Below are 16,831 nucleotides of genomic sequence, written 5' to 3'. Positions count from 1 at the left end.
ATATATTTTGCCCTGCTAAAGTGAGTTTTCTCCAGTGCCATCATTTGGACAACCAAGTGGTTTATCTCAGAGTGTTACATACTCTGTTCCCCATTCCCATTATAATAAAACATTTTTTGTCTCCTGATCAGGAAATTTTAAGTTCTGTAAATATTATTTGAATATTTTTTGAAATATTATTATTGAAAAATTACTTGAAATAATTGCTTTTATTGCTTATAAACTATTCTAAGTAGCAAAATACTTTTTAAGTTTTTTCTTTTTAAAAAATTACAGTATTTACATATTATGAAACTTTTAAGTTCTCATGTGAACAGCTCAATGAGTTTTGACGACTGTGTACACCTGTGTAACACACCAATTGTAGTTCTCCCCTATTCTTTTTTTTTTTAGTGGTGTTGTGGTAAATATCTCTATGAAATTATTAATAGGAAAACCACCAAAGCAGATGAAGAAATGCCTCTTTGCTGCTCATAAGGTTTGGTTTTATAGGTCACAAATGGCCAAAACATGGGAAAACTCTCAACCTCACTAATTTTAAATGCAGGCGTTCCCTTCATGGCTCAGAGGTTAACGAACCCAACTAGGATCCATGAGGATGTGGGTTTGATCCCTGGCCTCCCTCAGTGGTTAAGGATCTGGTGTTGGCATGAGCTCTGGTCGCAGTGGTGTAGGCTGGCAGCTGCAGCTCCGATTGGACCCCTAGCCTGGGAACTTCCATATGCCACAGGTGTGGCCCTAAAAAAAAAAAAGCAAAAAATAAAAATTTGAAAAAGAAAAAAAAACAATTAGGGAGTTCCCATCATGGTGCAGCAGAAGTGAATCTGACTAGGAACTGTGAGGTTGCAGGTTTGATCCCTGGCCTTGCTCAGTGGGTTAAGGATCTGGCGTTGCCATGAGCTGTGGTATAGGTCACAGACGTGGCTTGGACCTGGCGTTGCTCTGGCAGTGGCATAGGCCAGCAGTTGTAGCTCCAATTGGACGCCTAACCTGGGAACCTCCATATGCCCCGTGTGTGGCCCTAAAAAGACAAAATAATAATAACAATTTTTAAATGCAGATTAAAACACTATATTCACTTCTCAGATCAGAACATTGCTCTGATGTTGACAAGGAAAGAACTCCTGTGCCAGTGTTGGGAGTTTGAATTGCTACATCATTTCTGTGGGATACAGATATCAAATTTTTATGTGAACTTTTCTTTAGATTAGGGCTCTCAATAGAACCTTCTGCAACAGTGGGAATGGTCTGTATCTACACTGTCCACTATGGTAGCCACTGGCCATTGGCGACCACATTTCAACAGTAATCCGATTGGTGAGCAGTTGAAATGTGACTAGTACAGCTGACAACTAAAATTTTAAAAATTCTTGGAAATTCCCTGGCAGCACAGTGGGTTAAAGATCCAGCATCATCACTTCTGTGGCTTGGGTCATTACCATGACCAAGCACAGGTTCAATCTCTGGCCCGAGAACTGCATGCCACAGGCATGGCCAAAAAAAAAAAGAAGAAATTATTAATTCATTTGAATTTAAATAGTTACTTGTAGCTAGTGATTGCCATATTGGATTGTATGGCTTTAAACCTCTTGTTCTCTTTTAGTCATTTATTTTAAGGAAGTTATTAAATATGTGTATAGATGTATATATAAAGATATGTTGTAGGGTCATTCATAATTTTGGAAAACTAGAGCTGGTATTGAACAGAGGATGTTGCTTTAAACAGTTTTGGCATACGTATGCAGTAGTGTATAATAGTTATTAAAAGGAAGGAGATAAATCTTAGTGTTGACATGGAAAACTGCCTGTAATGTTAAATGAATTAAGCAGATGTGGTAATATGATTTATAATAAATATGTACTTGGTATCTGACCAGTTCCTGGCACAGAGTTCCTAAAACCTTTGAAATTTCCTAAGTGAAAAGAGGTCAAGGTATATTTTGTTATTCATAACAAGCCCCTTTCAACCACATCTTAGTTAATGTCAGGGAGGTGACTTTTGGAAAGCCCCTAAGGATGAGGTCTATCAAAGTTTGGAGCTCTCGGTCCCATCCCACTCCACCCCCACCTCTAGGGAAGGGAAAGGGGCTGGAGGTTGAACTAATCACTAATGACAGTGATTAATCGATCATGCTTATGTGATGAAGCCTCCACAAAATCTCAGAAGGATGGGGATCAGAGAGCTTCAGAGTTGGTGAACACATGTAGGTGCTGTGAGGGTGACACATCTTGAGGGCATGGAAGCTCAGTGCCCCTTCCCACAAACCTTGCCCTATGCACCTCTTCCATCCGACTGTGCCTGAGTTATATCCTTTATAGTAAAGTGGTAATCTAATAAGTAAACTTTTCCTGAGTTCTGTGAACTGCTCTAGCAAATTAACTGAACTTGAGAAGGTGGTCATAGAACTGCCAATTTATAGCCCATGGGTCAAAAGCAGAGGTGACAGCCACAAACATAGATGGAGTTGGAGGGTGTTATGCTAAGTGAAATAAGTCAGAGAAAGACAAATACCATATGGTATGATTTATATGTGGAATCCAAAAAATAGTGAATATTAAAAAAAGAAAGCAAACTAGTGGTTAGCAGTGCAGAGAGAGAAGGGGGAGAGGCAAGATAGATAGGAGTGGGAGACTAAGAGTTACAAACTTCTGTATATAAAACAAGCTACAAGGGTATATTGTACAATATGGGATGTAGCCAATATTTTATAATAACTATAAATGGAGTATAACCTTTAAAAATTATGAACCACTATATTGTACATCTGTAACTTACGTAATATTGTACGTAAAGTATACTCAGCAAAAAGGAAAAAATACGGAGTTCCCGTTGTGGTGCAGTGGTTAACGAATCCGACTAGGAACCATGAGGTTGCGGGTTCGATCCCTGGCCTTGCTTAGTGGGTTAACGATCCGGCGTTGCCATGAGTTGTGGTGTAGGTCGCAGACGCGGCTCGGATCCTGCATTGCTCTGGCTCTGGCGTATGCTGGCAGCGACAGCTCTGATTAGACCCCTAGCCTGGGAACCTCCATATGCTGTAGGAGCGGCCCTAGAAAAGACAAAAAGACACAAAACAAAACAAAACAAGACTTGCCCTGTGGCTGAGAAGATAATCTAGGCTCAAATGGGTAATGGTTCTCGGCATAACTCATAGATCAAGAGTAATGGAAAAGGAGTTCCCTGGTGGCCTAATAGTTAAGGATTCATTGTCACTGCTGTGGCTTGGGTTTGATCCTGGCCTGGGCCTGGGAACTTCTGCATGCTGCAGGCACAGCTGAGGAAGAAAAAAAAAAAAAAAAAGGAATAATGGAGGAGGAGGGCAGTAAAGTTTGGGTTAAAACAGTCAAAATCTCTTAAGGAAAGAACTGTGTATGTGTTTCAGCAGCAGTCTTAGCTCTTTGTGAAAACTTAAATGTAGATAGTACTATCCAGAAGAATGAGATTTTTAACTACCATTTGAGAGGTGCTAGATGTACAAAGCAAATAAGTGATTGTTATTTATATATTTATTTATTTATTTGGTTTTTTAGGGCCACACTGGCAGTATATAGAGGTTCTCAGGCTAGGGGTCAAATTGGAGCTGTAGCCACTGGCCTACACCACAGCTCACAGCAACGCCAGATGCCTAAACCCAGTGAGCAAGGCCAGCGATCAGACCTGGGTCCTCACGGATACTAGTCAGATTCGTTTATACTGAGCCACAGTGGGAACTTCCACATAAGTGATTCTTAAAGGCTTGTCTGAGGTGGACGTATCTGATAGATGAGAATTATTGCTGTAATAATATGATACAAAGATGCTTACAGTTTGGGAACCTATAGAATATACTGCCTTGTGGTGGCACCTTCATGGGCTGCTCATCACCGTGGAGTTCTTAGGCCTCATGTGTAAGTAAGTTCTCTGCATACTTCTTATGCATGCACTAAAGTTTAAGGACTGCTGTTGTGGGGCCTTGCACATTAATCCTTCATTGAATAGCTGAGTAAGTAAAGTTCTCTCCCATGAGGGTTCTTAAAAGTTAGAGATTTTATCTCATTCATTTATTTTAAAAAGTTTGCATTTCTTCCACATGCCAGGTATTGTTTAAGGCACTTAGAAATGCAGTGGTGAATAGACAGGGTTTCTCTTCTGTCATACACATATTCTAATTGATGGGTATGGGCAGAGGTGGGGAGAATGATAAGATGAAGCATTGAAGGGATAGAATTTGGAAGGATGGGCAGAACTGCTTTAAATTGGTTGGTCAGGAAAGGCCTCTCTGGAGAGGTGCCATGTCAGCAAAGACTTGGAGGGGAAGAGAAGTCAAGTGTGTGAGGATCTGAGAGGAAACATTCCATATAAGGGGAGCAGTTAGTATAAAGGCCCTAAGGTAGCTACAAGCTTGGTATATTCTTGCACGCAAGGATTGGAAGGACCAATAGCTGGAGCATAGCGATTAAGGAAAAGAATGGGGTGATGAAGTAAGAGAGGGTCTGATGATGGAACACTTCGTGAACTGTGGTAGGGAATTTGAGGTTTTTTCCAAATGCAGTAGGAAACAGATGGGTAATTTTAAGCCAGGAGAGGTGTAAAAGTTATTTACATTTTATTAAGAGTATTCTAGTGGTTGTGCAGAGAACGAAGGGGCAGTGAGGAACATTAAGACCAAATAGGACCTTGTCTGGTAGCCTGGGCAAAGATGATAGCTTGAACTGTGGATCAGGTGGCAAGAAGTGAATGATTTCAGGATTCATTTTAGAGGTGGAGTAGAGAAGACATACTGGATTCATTTGGGAGGGCTGGAGTGAGCAAATAGCATGATTCCTTGGCTTAAGCTGCTGGGTAGCTGGTGATGCCCTTAATAGATACAGAGATGACGGGTGAACTTTGAGTTTGTCAGGGCTCTGGTGATTTAATTCTTGCATGCAAATGAAAAAGTTTTTTAATTTGTAAGCCCAAATGCAGATTTCATCATTTTAGTAGGTTTGCTTCCTGGTGCCATTTGCTTGCATATAGTGTTCATTTACAAATCCACGTAGATTCATTTAAGGGAGACCAAAAATCTGTTGCTTGGTGAACATGGATTCAGAGCACATGGTTTCTGGAATTTTAAAACATTTTCCTCAGGTTCTGAAACTATAATGGATTGTTCTTCCCTTTAAGACTGTTTAATCTTTAACCAGGAACCATTATGGAAGTATTGGTTTAGTTCTGTATCAGTTCTTAAATGATTTTTATTTTTTCCATTATAGCTGGTTTACAATGTTCTGTCAGTTTCCTACAGTACAGCAAAGAGACCCAGTCACACATACATATATACATTATTTTTCTCACATTATCCTCCACCATGCTCCATCATAAGTGACTTGATGTAGTTCCCAGTGCTATACAGCAGGGTCTCATTGCTTAGCCATCCCAAAGGCAGTAGTTTGCATCTATTAACCCCGGATTCCCAGTCCATCCCACTCCCTCCCTCACCTCCTTGGCAACCACAAATCTGTTCTCCAAGTCAATGAGTTTCTTTTCTATGGAAAGGTTCATTTATGCCATATATTAGATTCCAGATATAAGTGATATCATATGGTATTTGTCTTTCTCTTTCTGACTTCACTTAGCATGAGAGTCGCTAGTTCTATCCATGTTGTTGCAAATGGCATTATTTTCTTTTCTTTTTTTTTTTTTTACAACTGGGTAGTATTCCATTGTATATATATGTATACACATCTTCTTGATCCATTCATCTGTTTATCAGTTCTATATCAGTCTTTCCCCCATCTTATTTTTCTTAAATCCCACATTACTTAAGCCTTTTGATTTCCATATTTCTGCTACCTCATTGCATTATCTTAATCTTATCAATGTTGTTAAAACAGTGGGCATGTTTGCAGAGAACAATCTCTTGGTTGCTTCCAGAAAGTATTAAGTAACTTTTCTGTAGTGGCCTGAATATTCTGTTAACTTCATGAGAAAATCCTTTCTGATTTTTTGTTTACCTTTTATTTCATTTTTAATGGGTATTCTTTTGAACTAAGGTTACCATATTTCTTAGAGTTTACCAGTATTGAGTTGAATGAATGCTACTGACAAGTGATTAAATAAAATTGTAGAATTTAAGAACTGAAAGGGACCTTAGATTTCTTATCTTGAGTTTAAACCAGGGGAAGCAAGGGTTTTTTACTTTAAAACATTTGGAAGTTATTTACTGATGGAAGAGTTAAGGTGGCAGTCAGTGTTTCCTGTGTTTATTAAGGAAGATCTCTTTATGTAGATCATTGGTTCTCAAACTTAGTGTTGTGTCTAAGAATGACAGGAAATTTACTAACCATGCAAAGCCCTGAGAAGTGTCTGATACCACAGACTTGCAAGGTGGCATCCAGGAATCTCCTTTGTTAGTAAGCATCCCCCAGGTTTTTTTGGTTTTTTGAAGTATAGTTGATTTACAATATTGTATTAGTTTCAGATGTACAGCATAGTGATTCATTTATATTTTTTCTTGGTTATATTCCATTATAGGTTATTACAAGATTCTGAATATAATTCCCTGTGCTATACAGGAAGTCCTTGCTGCTTATATCCCAGGTCATTTTGGTACAGACAGAACTGTGGCCACACCTGGGGAGACAGAGAGCTAGATTGACATGGAAAACCAGTGTACTGACTGTATGCAACATCGGAAGAACTTAATAATAGGATGTTTTCTTTTATCCTGATCTGTGCTCAAGAAAATAAAAAAGACTTGTTGGACAGAATTTAAGCAGTATCAAAATAAGGAAATTTCTTTCTGTTAAATCGGGTTTTGGGAAATGGACTTTTCTAAAAAACAAGGAAATATTTCTGACACCAATCATCTTTCCTCAGAAGGGTAAGACAATGAGAATCAGGTTCTAACTACAGCTTAAATCTATAGATCCTCCCTCCAAACTCCCATCGGACTTCTAAAAGTGGCTTGTGGAAAGAGCAAATGTGTCGGTATATGTAACACAAATGATTTCTGATTTCATAGAAACTAAAACTGATGCTTTTGTTTCCTTTTTAATGATAAAAAATTCCCTTCAGAGTAATTTGTAGCACTGGTGTCCCTGGTGTAGCCCTGTCTCTGTGGGGTTTCCTCATCCATTTAAGATTGAAACAAATTTTTATTGCCTGAACTTACATTTCCCAGTCCTTTAGCAAGTAAAAAACCCTTTAAAGTCCTCCTTTTTACCCAGATGTAATTGCTCTCTGCTCACTGTGCTTGACATAAAAAAAAGCTTATTCCCATTTCTTTTGTGGCAGTTACTTTACAAAGCTGCAGGGGGAAGCAGAGAGCTGCTGATAGATTCATAATATGGAAATTAACTTGCTGATGTGACCCTCTTGGTTTTCTTCCTATTGTCTATTAAACACATGCTTACAGCAGAATTATTTAATCAAGAGATTTTTTCCAATGTACTTAATGCAATTTTTGTCGTTTAATAATGACGGAAGGGATATACACTTGTAAGTTCCAAGTCAAGTGTGTTAATGTTGTGTTCATTGACCAAAAGTTTAGGGAATATCCCTCGCCAGCTAATGCATTGACAGGGTCTCTAATTGAGAGTGGTTGTTTCATGATTAAGAAGGAAATGGAGGAGCATCTTGTGACATTTTTGGCAGGTTACACCAGTGTTTACACCAGTTGGAGTTCTCTAAGATTTTGAGTGACAGAAAGCCATTCCCTACACTGAGGTTAAAGAGGTATTCACGTATTTTCTTCTATGGTTTTACTTTTTACATCTAGGTCTGCAGTACACTTGGAGTTTATTTTTGTGTATGGTGTGACATGTCAAAAAAAAAAAGATTTTATTTTTCCAGGTGTTCCCGTCGTGGCACAGTGGTTAACGAATCCAACTAGGAACCATGAGGTTGCGGGTTCGATCCCTGGCCTTGCTCAGTGGGTTAAGGATCCAGCGTTGCCGTGAGCTGTGGTCATAGACATAGACGCAGCTCCGATCCATCATTGCTGTGGCTCTGGCATAGGCCGGCAGCAACAGCTCCGATTAGACCCCAAGCCTGGGAACCTCCATATGCCGCAGGTGCGGCCCTAGAAAAGGCAGAAAGACAAAAAAAAAAAAAAAAAGGACTTTATTTTTCCAAATGACTACTAGTTTGTCCCAGCACTATTTTTAAAAGTCTTGCTTTGCCTCAGTGATCTAGTTAAATTTTAGTATCAGCTAAGACCAAGTTTGTATCCTCTCTCAAATGCTCACTTTCTTCCTGTTTGTCAGATTATCATTTAAAACCTAACTTAGTTTACAATGGCATTATTTATAAAAACAAAGAGCCTCATTTAGACTCAGATTGGGTCACCAGAGATTTGAGTGGTAAGGAAATTTTAAAATAACTTAGGGAATTGGTTTAAAAATACACAAGTATGCTGTTGAGATGGTTTTCTGCAATATAACATTTCATTCTTTCATCTTTAAGAAAGTGTCGTTCCCCATGTCTTGACCTTGTGATCCAAGAAAATAATTTCCTGTAAAATAAAAGATCCTGAGCATCCCTGCATTTGTGAGGGCAAAGAATAGATTTTAAATGCTTGTAGATTAAATTCATTCATCTGCAAGGAATCTTTTTTGCTAACTTCATGGAAATGGCCTTGGATTAACTGTAGAAGAAAAACCCAAGGCCTGTGGTACAAGTCCCTGATTCAGTGAGGTAGAGGTTTATTTTTAACATGGGTTTCAAAATGACTATAGATCAGGTGTCTGGGACTCGATGACATGTTCTGGAGCAGTGTCATTCTTTTTTCAAGTGCTCTAATTCTTGTAGCAGGAGAAATAAAAATGACTTTTTTTTTAGGACTGTGAAGCATGTAAGCTCTGTGCTTATTACTTTTTTACATCATTTTCTGTGCCTTGCTCATTTACTTCTTCCTGCATACAATTCTTTACCTGTGGCAGACAATATATTCTTGTGGTTAAGAGCATGAAAAGTTAGACATATCTATTTAGCTCCATCATTTAACTTGCTGTAAAGAGGGATAATAATAGTAGCTCTCTCACAAAGTTGCAGGGTTAAATGACTAGCACATAAAAGGAATCAGAAAATGTTAGATTTAGCCAAGTCAAAATTCAACACAAGTGTAGACTAAAGAATGCATAGGGGTCTAGAACCTCTAAAATCTCTTAAGAGTCATTTTTAGACACATTTCCCCCAAGATGGCAAGCATAAATGGATGTCACAATTTTTTAGAAGTATGCTAACTTCAGTGATCTATGAAGAAAGAACAAATTGAGTGGGAATTTGGGGTTAGGGTGAGAGAGGAGGAATCACAAATTTGGAAGGGGCAATGAAAATTTTCTGGCAGGTTTTTTTGTTTTTGTTTTTGTTTTTTAATTTTCAAGCCTGTACCTATGGCATGTGGAGGTTCCCAGGCTGGGGTTCGAATCAGAGCTGCAGCTGCTGGCCTACACCATAGCAACACAGGATCCAAGCTGTGTCTGAGACCTATACCATAGCTCATGGCAACACCAGACACTTAATCCACTGAGTAGGGCCAGGGATCAAACCCACATGGTCATAGATACTAGTTGGGTTTGTTACCGCTGAGCCACAATGGGAACTCCTGTTTTCTTTCTTAATCTGAGTAGTAGTTATGTGGACATAAATTTTACATCAGTGTATTAGGCTATACTTTGTTGTATGTATATTTCTCCATATGTATTTCTATCTACTCTTGATAGTGAGATATTGAAATCTTTAACAGTTGATTGGTGGGTTCTTTGTCTCCTTTGAATTTTGTCATGGTTTTTACTATGTTTTTTTAAATTATTCCATAAATTTTATTACATTTATAGTTGTAGTCACTATGTATTTTTTTTTTTTTGGTCTTTTTTGTCTTTGTTGTTGTTGTTGTTGTTGCTATTTCTTGGACCGCTCCCGCGGCATATGGAGGTTCCCAGGCTAGGGGTTGAATCAGAGCTGTAGCCACCGGCCTACGCCAGAGCCACAGCAACGCGGGATCCGAACCGCGTCTGCAACCTACACCACAGCTCACGGCAACGCCGGATCGTTAACCCACTGAGCAAGGGCAGGGACCGAACCCTCAACCTCATGGTTCCTAGTCGGATTCGTTAACCACTGCGCCACAACAGGAACTCCATCACTATGTATTTTATAACTCTGCTGTTAGGTGCATATACATTTATAGCTGTTATATTTTCCTGCTTTATTGACTCCTTTATCATCATGAACTATTCTTTCCTGTCTAGTAATATTTCTTATTTTAAACGCTATTTTATCTGTTACTTCTAGGCACTGCTGTAGAGTGAATGGTTTCATTCCTCCCCCCCATTTATATCTTAAAAACCATTGAATATCTTAACTGGTATTAAGAGACAGAGCCTTTGAGAAATGATTAAGTCTGGAGGGTGGGTGGAGCATTCATCAGTGGGATCAGTGCACTAATAGACCAAAGAGAGTTCCCTTGACCATTCTGCCTTTTGAAGTTAAAGTGAGAAGACCTCTGTGAGCTAGGAGGCGGGCCCTCACCAGACAAACGCTGAATCTGCCAGCACCTTGATCTTGGACTTAAAGAACTGTGAGAAATTTTTTGTTGGTTATAGGCTACCCAGTCTATGGTCCTTTTGTGATAGCAGCTCAAACTAAGACAGCCACCCTCCTCTCTTATATGGTTACTATTTGTTTATATATTTTTTCCTTCCTTTTACTTTCACCGTGTGTGTGTCTCTGAAGTCTGTCTTATAGACAGTACACAATTGGATCTTAAATCTAGTCTGGAATTCTCTGACATTTGATTGGAGTGTTTAGTCCATTTACATTTAATGTGGTTATTGACATGGTTGAATTTACATCAACCGTTTTGTCTTCTGCATATCTTGTGTCTTTTTTATTCATGTTTCTTTTACTGCCTTTTTTACATTAATTTTTTAGTGTACCATTTTAATATTTTTTTTTTTATTTCTTTTTCTGGCCACACCTGTGGCACATGAAATTTCCTAGAGTAGGGGTTGAATCGGAGCTGCGGTTGCCAGCCTACACTACAGCCACATCTATCTCTGGATCTATACCACAGCTTGCAGCAGCTAAGCCTGATCCTTAACCCAATGAGCAAGGCCAGGATTGAACCCATTTGAACCGTCTGTTTCTTAACTTAGCTAAGTTTTCTTAGTGGTCACTGTATGAATTACATTATGCATTTATTCCAGTCTATTTTAATGCTATGTAAAATACAGAAATTTTGCTTTAGTGTAGTTTCATTTCCTTCTCCCTCCTTTGCTGCCATTGTCATATATGGTATGTCAATGTATTTTGTAAAACCAACCATATCTTATATAACCTTGTCTTTTAAAGAAATTAAGAGAGAAAATAATATATTTATAGGACCTTTGATATATTTAACATTTTCAGTGCTCTTCACTTTTTCATGTAGATTTACCATCTGGTGTCATCCCTTTTCAATTCAGAGGACTTCCTCTAGTATGTCTTGTAAGGCAAGTTTGGTAGCAGTAAATATTTTTCTGTCTTTATCTGTAAAATGTCTTTATTTTGCCTTCATTTTGAGGTATGGTCCTGCTAAATATCTAATTCTTGATTGGCAGTCTTTCACTTTTTTTTTTTTTTTTTTTTTTTTTTTTGGTCTTTTTGCCTTTTCTGGGGCTGCTCCCGTGGCATATGGAGGTTCCCAGGCTAGGGGTCAAATTGGAGCCATAGCTGCTGGCCTACGCCACAGCCACAGCAATGTGGGGTCTGAGCCGTGTCTGCAACCTACACGACAGCTCACGGCAACGCCGGATCCTTAACCCGCTGAGTGAGGCCAGGGATCGAATCTGCAACCTCATGGTTCCTAGTCAGATTCGTTAACTACCGAGCCACAACAGGAACTCCTCACCATTTTAAATATATCATTACACTGCCTCTGGCCTTCATTGTTTCTGGTAAAGAATGAAATATAGGAGTTCCCTTTGTGGCTCACTGGTTAACGAACCTGACAAGTTTCCATGAAGATGCAGGTTTGATCCCTGGCCTTGCTCAGTGGGTTAAGGATCCAGCATTGCCATGAGCTGTGTGGTGTAGGTTGCAGACACAGCTCAGATCCTGTGTTGCTGTAGCTCCGACTTAGCCTGGGAACATCCATGTGCCATGAGTGATTGCGGCCCTAAAAAGCAAAGGAAAAAAAAGAAAGAAAGAAAGGAGATGTTAATAATTCTGCTGTTCCCCTATACCTAAATTGTTTTTATCATGTTGCTCTCAGATTGTCAGTTTGTTTTTGAACAGTTTGACTCTGGTATCTCTAGATTTGAGTCCATGTCCAGATATTGTGAAGAGTCTGTTCATTTTTTTTTTCCATCTTTTTTTTTTCTGCTCTTAGTTCCTCAGGTTGAATATCTGTTACTCTAAAGTTTACTTTTTTTCATGTCACTTCAGATCTGCTGTTGAGCCCTTCCATGAACTTTTCATTTCAGTTATTTAAGCTTTCAACTTTTTGTTTTATTTTTTTTCTTTTTAAATGATTTCTGCCCCATCTCATGGTTATTTCTTTTTTTTTTTTTTGTAAATCTTTGTCATCATGCTCTCATATAAATCTTTAAATATATTCCTTTTAGTTCTTTCAACAAATTATTTATTGCTGTTTCTAAGTCTGTTGGATTTAATATCTGTGTATACTCAGATGCTTCTGTTGACTTTTTTCCTGATTATGAATCAAACCTTTCTGTCTCTGCATAGCTTATAATTTTTTTGTTGAAACTGGGCATTTTAAGTAATATTGAAGCAACTCTATAGAGTCTGATCTTCCCCCACCCCTACCACCCAGTTACTTTTGTTTTTGCTCTTTGGCCCTTCTGCTTGTTTGTTTAGTTATTTACCCGGACTGAAGCTGTTCAATTCATTTTCTGTGGAGTGTGTGGCTGCTGATAGCTCTGCTTAATTGGGTTTTGGTTTTGTTCTTGTTTATATTTTTAAGTCTGGCTTTCCTGGTATTGCTTCCGTTTCTGCACAGCTTACTTGTCATCTAATAGCTGGCTAGAGATTATGTTCAAACATCTCAAATGAGTAAGGCTTCCACCTGCTATCACTGGATCTGTGTGTTGATTTAGAGGTGTATTCCAAGTTAAATAATTTTCAGGTCTGCCCCAACTGGACCCTCTTGAGTCTCCTCAGCACATTTATACAGGCTTCTGATAGAACAAGGATATGTGAATAGTTTTAGCCCTCTCCATTTTTCCTAAGCATGCATACCAACTCCGGTCAGCCAGGGATATTTGAAAAGCTTATCAAGTACCTCTATGAGTGTCTCTTTTTATATCTTCCCGTTACGTTTCTGTCTGGTCCCTGGGTTCCTTTGTTTGCTCAACATGATTGCAACCACAAATTAGCAGAACTCCTGCCCTTCCCCATTCAGATTGCAGCACCACTGAGCATGGATTGTTTCACCTTCTCCTAATCAGGACAGCCTTCTCCAGCAGTGGAACTGCTGTTTTTTCATAGCCTACCTTGCTGTGTTACAATTACCACATTGAATGTTGGAAGGAAGATGAGAGCAGTCTCTAGCAAATGTGCCACAGATTTCCACGGTTCTTTCTTGAAGTTCAGTAGTTTTTCATGAGTGTTACTCACTTTGTTGTAAGCCTTTAGTCCATTTCCAGGACACTTGAAGTAGTTGTTTTTGATCTTTTTGTCCAGTTCCATTGTTGCTTTTAAGTTAGAAGATTTGGCAACCTCCTTACTTAGCCACATCAGAATTCCCACCTATGAGTTCCCTCTGTGGCTCGGTGGATTAAGGATCTGGTGCAGTGGTTCGGGTTCGATCCCCCATCTAGCACAGTGGCTTAAGAATCCAGCATTGCTGCAGCTATGGCATAAGTCATAGTTGTGGCTTGGATTCATTCCCTGGCCTCAGAACTTCCAGTTGTGGGTGTGCCTGGAAAAAAAAAAAAAAAAAAGGGTCCCACCTAGTATTGAGTGTCAAACTCTAAATATTCTGCACATTCCAATATTAAAACTAAATCAGAAGGGATAGGAAGAATTAAGCCTTAAAATGAATTACAAACAGTAACAAATTAATGTAATTATATCAAATTGATTGCATATTAACATGACTATCAAATTGATTATATAGAGAAGATAATTCCAATAACTTGGACATAGTCCTCTGCCTGTACACTGTTAATAGGATATATCCTAAAGTCAGAAAGAACTGCAAAGAAATCTTTAACTTAATATAGTAGGTTATTGGTAGCCATACTCATAGTGTAATTTTGAAACTTTTTTTTTTTTTTGTCGTAGAATGGAGCAAATGAGTAAATATATTGCAGTTACTGGGAACCAGAATTTTCACTGTGGGAGTTGGTGTGATGTTCACTTATCTGTTTTTTGTTTTTGTTTTTGTCTTTGTCTTTTTGCCATTTCTTGGGCCACTCCCTCAGCATATGAAGGTTCCCAGGCTAGGGGTGTAATCGGAGCTGAGCTGCCAGCCTACACCAGAGCCACAGCAACATGGGATCCGAGCCGAGTCTGCGACCCACACCACAGCTCACGGCAACGCCGGATCATTAACCCACTGAGCAAGGGCAGGGAGCGAACCCACAACCTCATGGTTCCTAGTCGGATTTGTTAACCACTGCGCCACGACGGGAACTCCTGATGTTCACTTATTTGAATACATACGTAAAAGACTTCACTTGGTGCATTCTTTGACTCCTGGGATTTTTGTTTTGTTTTCTTTTTTTAAGATTTATTTCCATGGGTTTCTTCACTGAGAGAGCCTAAAAGCAGTGACTCCCTGTTTACAGTGAACATGCTAGCATGTAGATCTTGGTTTCTGCACTAAAAGAATCCAGGACTCCTTGGAGAAATGGGTGGTTCCAGGTAATTACAAAGTAATTACACCTGGAATATAATGTATACCTGCAGCAAAGCCCACCCTTAGGGGGACAGATCAGGCAGTTTTATGCTGATACTGAAAGTAGGCTAAGAAGACTCGGGCAGGAAATCTGGAGACTGTCCCAACAGGGCCCCATGAGAGGAAGGGTGCAGTCAGAAGAGGACCTTAACAGACCCCTCTTGCCCAGGTCTAAGGGGGATGTACAGTATTCTTCAACCCATGAAACCATTTAAACATTATGTAACATTCCAGACTTTTTGCAGTGCTTTTTTATTCTCTTAAAAATACTCTGTGAGGGAGTTCCTGTCACAGCTCAGTGGTAACAAATCCAGCTAGTATCCATGAGGACGTGGGTTCAATCCCTGGCCTCGCTCAGTAGGTTAAGGATCTAGCATTGCCATGAGTTGCAGTGTAGGTCACAGACCTGGCTTGGATCTGGTGTGGCTGTGCCTGTGGCTGTGGCTGTGGTATAGGCTGGCAGCTACAGCTCCAATTTGACCCCTAGCCAGGAACTTCCAATGCCACAGGTGCCGCCCTAAAAAGACCCTCAAAAATAAATAAAAATACCCTGTGAGGCAGAATTGAATTGCCAGACTAGAGGCATTATGTATAGTCTGCATTCAGGGGAAGATCTTGTGGGGGAAGGAAGTGAAAGGTTGTCCTGGGGGAGAGATAGGTTTTGTGCTAGACTTTGAAAACAGGAAAATTTGGTTTGGACGGTTGGAAGGAAAATATGGAAGAGAAACAAGGGCATTCCAAGGTGAGTGCATAAGCAAAAGAATGGAATGAAGAATAAGATCAGACTGAAAGGGGAGGGATTGTGTAGTGGTGGGAGATAAGGTTGAGTAGATTGGAATAGAAGTTTGCTGTAGTGTAAAGAATAAGAGATTTCCAAATCTTGATATATTTGTTTTTAACCCATGAGATAGGTAAATACTTCCATTGCCTATCTCTTAGAATTGTCTTGAGAAGCAGATGGGCTAACATGTGACAACAAATTTTAAGCAGTGAGAAGCTATGCTGATATGGGTTGTATTTACTTTTGAGTAGCAGGCTGGAAAGTTTGCAACTGTAATAACCACTTGTTGCAGGAAACCCCATTTATCAGGGGCGTTGTCTATTTGAGATTTGCCTTCACAGTTCCTGTGATGATTGACAATGCAAAATAATATCACTGTTTCCCCCTGAGTTTTCAGTGATGGGGAGGAGTACTTGGTAAAGAGCCCTGTAAAAATATCTTTGGTTCCCATTCTTAAGGAAATTCAGTTCTAGGGTAGTTGTTTCCCCATGAGGCCTCTAGAATGCATTAAAAGGCATTGTGGAGGCACGTGAGAGGGCTCTTAACCATGTTAGACCAGAACCTAGGAAATTGGCAGCTGATAATGCTGCAGAATGCCAGCACTACCGGTTCCTTTATGTGTTCCTGGCACTTAGCATACTAAGTAAGACTTAGACTCTGCGAAATCTGTCCTTGGTTTCCAGTAGCATTGCACAGTGTAAGTGCATCCTTAGGAAAAAGAGTATGTTCCAGCAGCAGAATAAATCCTAGGCTTTGTACTGCAATCAAGTTAGTCTCTAGGCACAGCTGGGAGATAGTGCAGCCTTCTCTTCAAAGTGCTATTTTTAGCTGTTTCCAAGGAGATAGTCAGCATGATATTGATAATTGCATTAATCCTCAATTTATACAGTCTGTGGAAGCAGAGCTCTTTTCCAGTGTTTACTGCTGAATGGGTCACTGAGTTGTGATTTATGGAAAAATAAAATGCCTCCCTTAGAATAGTTGGCCTCTGAAATACATTCTGGAGCCCGGCTCTTTGCCAGTTCTTTTAGGCCTAGTTATAAAAATGCCATGAGTTTTTCTAGGGCTGCCTACTCAGGCTGGCTCTTATCAGTAATTCCTTCTGGTGTACCTTGTATCTAGGCTTTTCCCATTGGGATCTTTATGTTCTAAATTTACCAAATAATAAAACTCTTAATACACATAC

The 16,831-nt window shown here is 39.5% G+C and overlaps 1 protein-coding gene across 10 annotated transcripts in view; it reads left to right on the top strand.

Moving 5' to 3' along the window:
* TTC1 (tetratricopeptide repeat domain 1) overlaps positions 1–16,831 on the top strand; it is a 56,854-nt gene that overhangs the window by 2,665 nt on the left and 37,358 nt on the right. The gene's annotated exons all lie outside the window — the stretch shown is intronic.

The sequence above is a fragment of the Sus scrofa genome, chromosome 16 (genome assembly GCF_054392235.1).
Source record: "Sus scrofa isolate SSC_HxYL_T2T_F1_AM1 chromosome 16, Sscrofa_HxYL_maternal_Yorkshire_Landrace_v2.0, whole genome shotgun sequence".
Classification (NCBI taxonomy): domain Eukaryota; kingdom Metazoa; phylum Chordata; class Mammalia; order Artiodactyla; family Suidae; genus Sus; species Sus scrofa.
Note: the sequence above shows the minus strand (reverse complement) of the source record. Positions and strands in the feature narration are given on the sequence as shown.